Source organism: Fukomys damarensis, unplaced genomic scaffold (genome assembly GCF_012274545.1).
Source record: "Fukomys damarensis isolate Sample0158 unplaced genomic scaffold, DMR_v1.0_HiC HiC_scaffold_23, whole genome shotgun sequence".
Lineage (NCBI taxonomy): Eukaryota > Metazoa > Chordata > Mammalia > Rodentia > Bathyergidae > Fukomys > Fukomys damarensis.
Genome location: NW_022900935.1, coordinates 10,865,098 through 10,871,302, shown reverse-complemented (window position 1 = coordinate 10,871,302; position 6,205 = coordinate 10,865,098). Strand labels below are relative to the sequence as shown.

At 54.5% G+C, this 6,205-nt stretch overlaps 1 long non-coding RNA gene across 1 annotated transcript in view; it reads right to left on the bottom strand.

Annotated features, from left to right (window-relative positions):
* The window catches only part of LOC104863526, a 5,222-nt gene extending 2,372 nt beyond the window's left edge, over positions 1 to 2,850 (bottom strand). The window contains exons 1-2 of the long non-coding RNA XR_780601.1: positions 730 to 2,850; positions 419 to 618 (exon numbers count right to left, since the gene is read on the bottom strand). This is a non-coding gene — a long non-coding RNA (uncharacterized LOC104863526). The remainder of the gene's footprint in view (positions 1 to 418; positions 619 to 729) is intronic.
* Between the last annotated feature and the right edge of the window lie 3,355 nt (positions 2,851 to 6,205).

Here is a 6,205-nt window from a genome sequence, read left to right as displayed (position 1 = left end):
TTTTTTTTTTTTTTTTTTTTTTTTTTTTTTGGTGCTAGAGATTGAATTCAGGGCCTTTGCACTGAGCTACATCCCCAGCTGGCCTTGAACTTGTGATTCTCCTGCGTCAGCCTCCTGAGAAGCTGGAATTATGGGCTTGTGCCATCATATACAGCCATTTCTGCCCTTCATGCTCTCTACCACTGAGCTCATCTACCCACTTCCACACCCAATAGCCTGATGCCAAGGACCTCACTGCCAACCCACTGTTAATCTTCCCCACCTCAGCTAAGCCAGAGGCTGTTTTTCCTTCTGGGAAGCTTTCTTTGTGTTTAAGCTCACCAGTGGCCTCGTAGACATTTCCCCTGATTCTTTACCTATAGAATCTGGGTATTGTTCAGGCATGCAATGTGTCCTACTAAAAGAGCACATTTCTTACCTTCTTCGCACCTGGGTGTGACTGGTGAGGTGAAAACCCTGAGGAGAGATGGAAAAGGGTTTCCAGGAACTGCTCTTTCAAAGCTTGTGGGCCATCTCAGCTCAGAGGCAAGTCTTCTGCTCCTGCTTTTTCCTCCTTGCTGTTGGAGCACGGCTGTGATGGCTACAGCCTTGGCAACAATCTTGTGACCATGAAATTACCTTGGAGATGGAAGTAAGAATAAAGGAGTAGAAGAGAAAGCCCAGGTGTCTGAGGCTGAAGGGCAGCCTCCCTCCACACTTACTTTACAAAGGGAAGAACAGAACCCTTACCTTGATTAAGCCACTGGTTTGGGGTTCCTGTTGAGTAGAAGAGAATCCAATCCTAGCTTCTACAACTTTTGACCTTGTGTCTTGGCTTTCCTCTTATCTCTTGGGCTCATCTCTGTCTCCCTGAGTGTGTTCCTTTATTGTCCCACACCAAAAACACGGGGACCATTCCGGGCCCCCTTTTTCTGGCATCCCATATGTCCCAAGCACTCTTGTTCTTGGCGGTGGCTTTGCATCACATGCTGGTGACTTCTGACCTGCAGCACAGACTGTCCCAGGCCTGCAGACCCCGATGTTCAACCAGGACGCCCTTCAGAACCCTCAAGGTCGAGAGCACCCGGACTCTTCCCCATTGCCTACATCTTGTCTGCAGCTCATCTCGTGGATCTTCATCCACTCAGTTGGCCATGCCACCAATCTAGGGTCATTGTCCTTTTTGGCTGTCATTCTCCTACCCCTCAGCTGCTCCCATACAACCATCCCCAAGATCCAGCAGTTCGTCACCTCACATGCATCAGGGTGGTGACCATAAAGAATCCAGATAATAACAGGTGCTGGTGAGGCAGGCTGTGGGAGAATTGGGCCCTTGCACACTTCTAAGGGATGGGAAATGGTGCTGCCGTTGTGGAAGGACCTGGAGAGGTTAAGCAGTTAAACCCAGAATTACCCTACAATCCAGCGATTCTACTCCTAACTGCGAGCAGGAAAAGTGACTTCAGGGCCTCAGGCCCCTCCACCTTCACAGCAGCATGACTCCCACCCAGCAGCCGAGAGGTGGACGGAGCCCTCCACGGATGGGTAAATGGAGGAGGCCCAGTACTGTGCACCTGCAAGTGGGTGTCATTCCGCCTGGAGAGGGAAGGAAGGGCGTCCTGTCCCGGCCACAGCACGGACAGTCCTTGAGGGCATCATCCTCGTGAAATAAGCCAGCCACAAAGGCACACATACTGTGTGATTTCACTTCCCTAGGGTATGCAGTGTCCCTAGAGTCACAGGCACAGTGTAGGATGGTGGTTGCCAGGCCCCTGGGAGGGGCGGAGAGTAAGCGTTTCACACATACGGAGTTTCAGTTGTGGATATTGGGGAAGAGCTGGAGAGAAGGTGATGATGGGTTCTATCACAACAGGAGCACATTTACTGCCACCAAACCATACACTTAAAAAATGGCTAAATGGTGAATTTTATTTTACCATGATCTAGCAACATTACTTCCTAAATGGTCTCAGGTCTGTTCATAGCTGTCACCTCTCAGCGGACACTGCAGGACTCTGCCAGTAGGCTGTACCCCCAGCCTCACTTCTTAGCTATTGTCTTCATAAATCTCAAATCCGACATGTCAGTTGTTCCATGGAACCTGCATGGGTCTCCGTGACCAATGGAACCGATTCTAAGCCTCTCAGCTCGGCCTTCAAGCCCTGGTCTGCCCCCATCCTTCTTCCCAGCCACCTCTGTCTGTTTTGGTCTCGTAGTTTCTCCAGCACCTGGCCAATGCATGCCGCCATACCTTTGCTGTCCTGTTCCTCCTCTACCTGCTGCTCGGTCTTCCCTGCACATCCTTCAGGGACCTCTGCTAGAGACGCCTCTTCTGGCCTCCGTGCCAGCCCCTGCACCATTTGTGTCAGTCACTGCTGTTAGGGTGTGGATCCGGGATGTTCCGGAGGCTCGGTGTTGAAGGCCTTGTTTCTAGCACAGCAGGTCTCAGAGTGAGGCTTTGGGGAAATGAGCGGATCACAAGGATCACAAGGGCTCTGACCCATCTGGGGTTTGTCCTGGATGGGTTTGTGGATTGATGGGTCCTCGAGAGGTGATGGAAACCGTCGGCCCTGGCTGAGGGGAGTGTGTGACGGGTGACCTTGGGGATAAGATCTTGTCTCCAGTCTCTATCTTCTTTTCTCCCCCACCCTCTCTCTCTTCCTGTCTGCCGTGAGGGGAGCATCACCACGGGCACAGAGACAACAGAGCAAGTGACCATGGACTAAAACCACGGAAACCATGGGACAAAATAAATCCTTCCTCCTCTAAGTTGATTTTTTTGGGGCATTTTGTCAGTGATGACAGGCTCTCTCCACCGTCTCCTGATACCTTTAATTTCTCTCCACCTCCTGTAGGAAGCCCTTCTTGAGTCCTTCAGCCACAGTGACATGGAAACTCTTAGCTCATCGCCTTCTTTCGCCTGCTGGAGGCCCCATTGCTGCATCCGGTTGTCTCCAGTCCTGTCTTCAATTCTCCCACGAACATCTGTCATACTTCTTTGCTGATGATGAGACTCTGTGGTTGAGGGGAACGGTGACTTCAGTGGACCATGGCAGCAGTGGATACTTTCTGAGCACTCTGTGCGTCTTTCCTCCTCCCAGCTCTGAAGGGAGCATCCTCACTCCCTTTGCTGGACAGAGGGGTGGCCGTGGCACAGAGGGCCAAGGGGCAGAGTCTCAAAATAAGGCAGGGTTTCAATGCAGACCTGTGCTCTGCTCTTGGGGCTGGGGCTGGGCCCCAGGAAGCCTTTCTGGGCTGGACTGGCCCCTGGAGCACCTGCCCAGTGCCCATCTCCTGTGCATGCAGCAGGCGTGGATTTTTCCAGCAAACTTGAGCACAGGCAATTGGAGAGGGCATGAGAGGAAACAGCTCATGTTGGTCCTGGCTGTGGGCTTGGAGCTCATCCAGGACTCTGAGGGCCTGGCGGGGAGTTGGGTGGCAGCTGAGGCAGTAGGCGAGCCTCCTGTTCATCCCAGGAAGCCCTCTGTGGTGACCTGTGATGGCTGCCCCCAGGGCACACCCTCCCCTGCAGTCACAGCTCCTCACATTTTCCAGAAGCCTCTGTGTGGGGGGGTGCGGTGAGGAAGGAGCAGGGTCACTATTATAGTCGCTAAGATGCCTGTCATCTCTCTGGTTCTCCTTTTCCTCATCTGCAAAATGGGGATTTAAACAGTTGCCTCTCTGATTTCTGGGGCAGATTCTTTGCAAGGATGGCTGTGACAGTCTTGAGGGTGACCAGGGTCCCAAGCCCCTGAGAGCATCTGTCCTTGTCTTCGGGTGCCTCGTGGCACAGGGGTGGGGAAAAGATGGCCAGTCCTGATTCTCAGAGACGGGAGCTCGGGGTTCGTTCTTTGCACAGCTGGGAGAGAGGAAGCTGGGACCTACTGATTAAAAAAAATTTAAAAAAAGATAAAAAACTCCCCACAGCATCCCTTTGATTGACTTTACCCAATAGACGAAGCCAGCAGGTAAGAAACGAAACAACTGGAATTTAGGGCTAAGATATGGAGAGTTTAACGAATGGGAGAAGGATTATTGCTGCTAGCACAGAGGACCAAAAAGGGAAAGTCAGTTGCCCAGAACCACAGAGCAAGGACTTAGCTACGGTGGCAAGGAAATGACTAGAAGAAAGGAAGGGAAGCAGGGAAAGCGGAGGGAGGGACGGCCCCTGTCCCTCTGCACTGTGTCTGCACTGTACCGGCTGTAGCTCAGGCCCTCACGGTTCATCCTCCCAGCCACCCATCCACGGGAGCTCAGCGAGGCGGCCCCCTTGTCCAGCCCTCATGCTTGGTCAGTGGGAGACCAGCATTTGAACCCTGGCTGATGCCAAAGCCTCACCATCCGGCCCCAACTGCCCACGTGATGGGGGTTCGTGCGAAGCGGCGTACTGACTGGGGCACCCGCTACTTGGAAGCTGCAGAAGCAGCCAGGGCAGATGGCCAGGCTGGTTGCTGGGTGCCAGGTGGCCGTCCTCAGCCCCTGTGCAGCCAGGTGTGCAACGACTGCATCTGAGGGAGGCGCGGGGTTCCAGGAGCCCACTTGTCTGGGATCAGGGGGTGCCTGCTCACCAGCCTGACCTGTTTCCTTGAAGGTAACTGCTGGCTGATACCCGAAGTGCTCTCTAACCCCACCTTCCTGGCTTTGCCCCTTGAGGGGTCTGGGTTGAGCTCTGCTGGGGGGAGTCGGCCAGCCCCTCCCTTTCCTCCAAGGTGTGAGCCACCCGGGGAATGTGGGGCCAGCTGCCATGGCAACCCTGTGTTGCGAAATGACGTAATTGGAGTTCCAAACGTGTGAAATCAAATACAACATCCGAAAACACAGCCCAGGGGTCGGCATGGCAACCGCAGGACACCGGGGACAGGCAGGCGCTCCCGTCTGCAGCAGCCAGCTTGGCTGGGCCACCTGGGTGCGCATGAAGGGCACTCGGCCCCAGTCCTCCCTCTCCTGGGGCCTCTGTGAGACCCTGGGCTTTGGCCCTGCCTGTTCCTCTCCTCTCCTCTCTTCCTCTTCCCTTTGTTTCTCAGGTAGGCAGTTTTCCCTGGTGGTTAAGGAGGCTGGCTCTATGGCCCAGTCGGCTTCAGCTGGGTTCAAGACCTGCTGCTTACCCGAAGGTTGTAGCAAACCCACACTGCAGCTTGGGCAGGCAAGGCAGGGTGCTCAGGCCTGGCTGGTGGTGTGTCTTAGAAGTGAGCTGCTGTCCTGCACTTTCTCAGCTTTCTTCCTTTCGGGGGGTCTTTCCCTGCCCTTCACCTGCAGGCACCAGGAGTGATGGGCGCCTGGAGCCCAGCAATCCCAGTGACTGTGAGACCCAATATGGCTCGGTCATGCGATCTCCAAGAAGGTCCTCCCATCCCTAAGAGGATGGTGGGGCCCGGGCTATCAGCATCATTGTCACCTGGAAACCAGGTTACAGGGCAGGTTCCAAGATTTTTCCCATTTAGTGTTTTGATTCAGCAGGATGAGGCCAGGGAATCTGAGTTTCAGCAAGCTTTCCAGGTGAGACTGGGGGACACCCTACTGTGAGATTCCCTGGGCCAGCTGGAAGCTGTGGCTCATAGGCCTGGCTCTGACTGGCCCCTAGCCTACGTGCCTGTCTCTGATTGGCTTCCAAGACCCAAATGCCTGGCTCTGATTGGCTCCCAGAACCATTGCCTGGCTCTGACTGGCCATCTTCTGGACCCTTGATTTTGCAGCTCTAGAACTGCCAGGCCAGGGCAGCCTCCTCTGTTCAGCACCCCTGTATCTCTTGACCATCCAACTGTCAGATGGGTCTTGTGCTGGGCCCTGGGCTTTCCCACAACACAAAGAACTGGGCTGCCCTATGTGTTTGGGGACAGGGGGCTGACCAGGTGCTGTCTCTCTTTGACTCAGTTACTCCATATGTAAAAATGGGAATAAGGGTGTAATGAGAGTGTCCTGCCACTCCTGAGCTGGTGTGGGGTTCTGGGGAGAGGATGACAAGGACACATCCCGGTGGAGTGTGGCATGCCAGGTGCCAGGACCTCCGAGGAGTTAACTCCTTTGGTGCCCCAGCCCAGGCCTGTCCCAGAGCAAAGCGCCAGAAGCGTGCCCGAGGGAAGATAAAGTCACAGACATCTAGTCCAGATCTCTTGTTTCACCCCGGGGACACGGGGCCCGGAGTCTCTCGTGATGCCCCCGAGTACTTTCAGAGTGGGAGCTGTTTCCTTCCATTTTACAGCGGAGGAGACAGGCTCAGCGAGGTGAC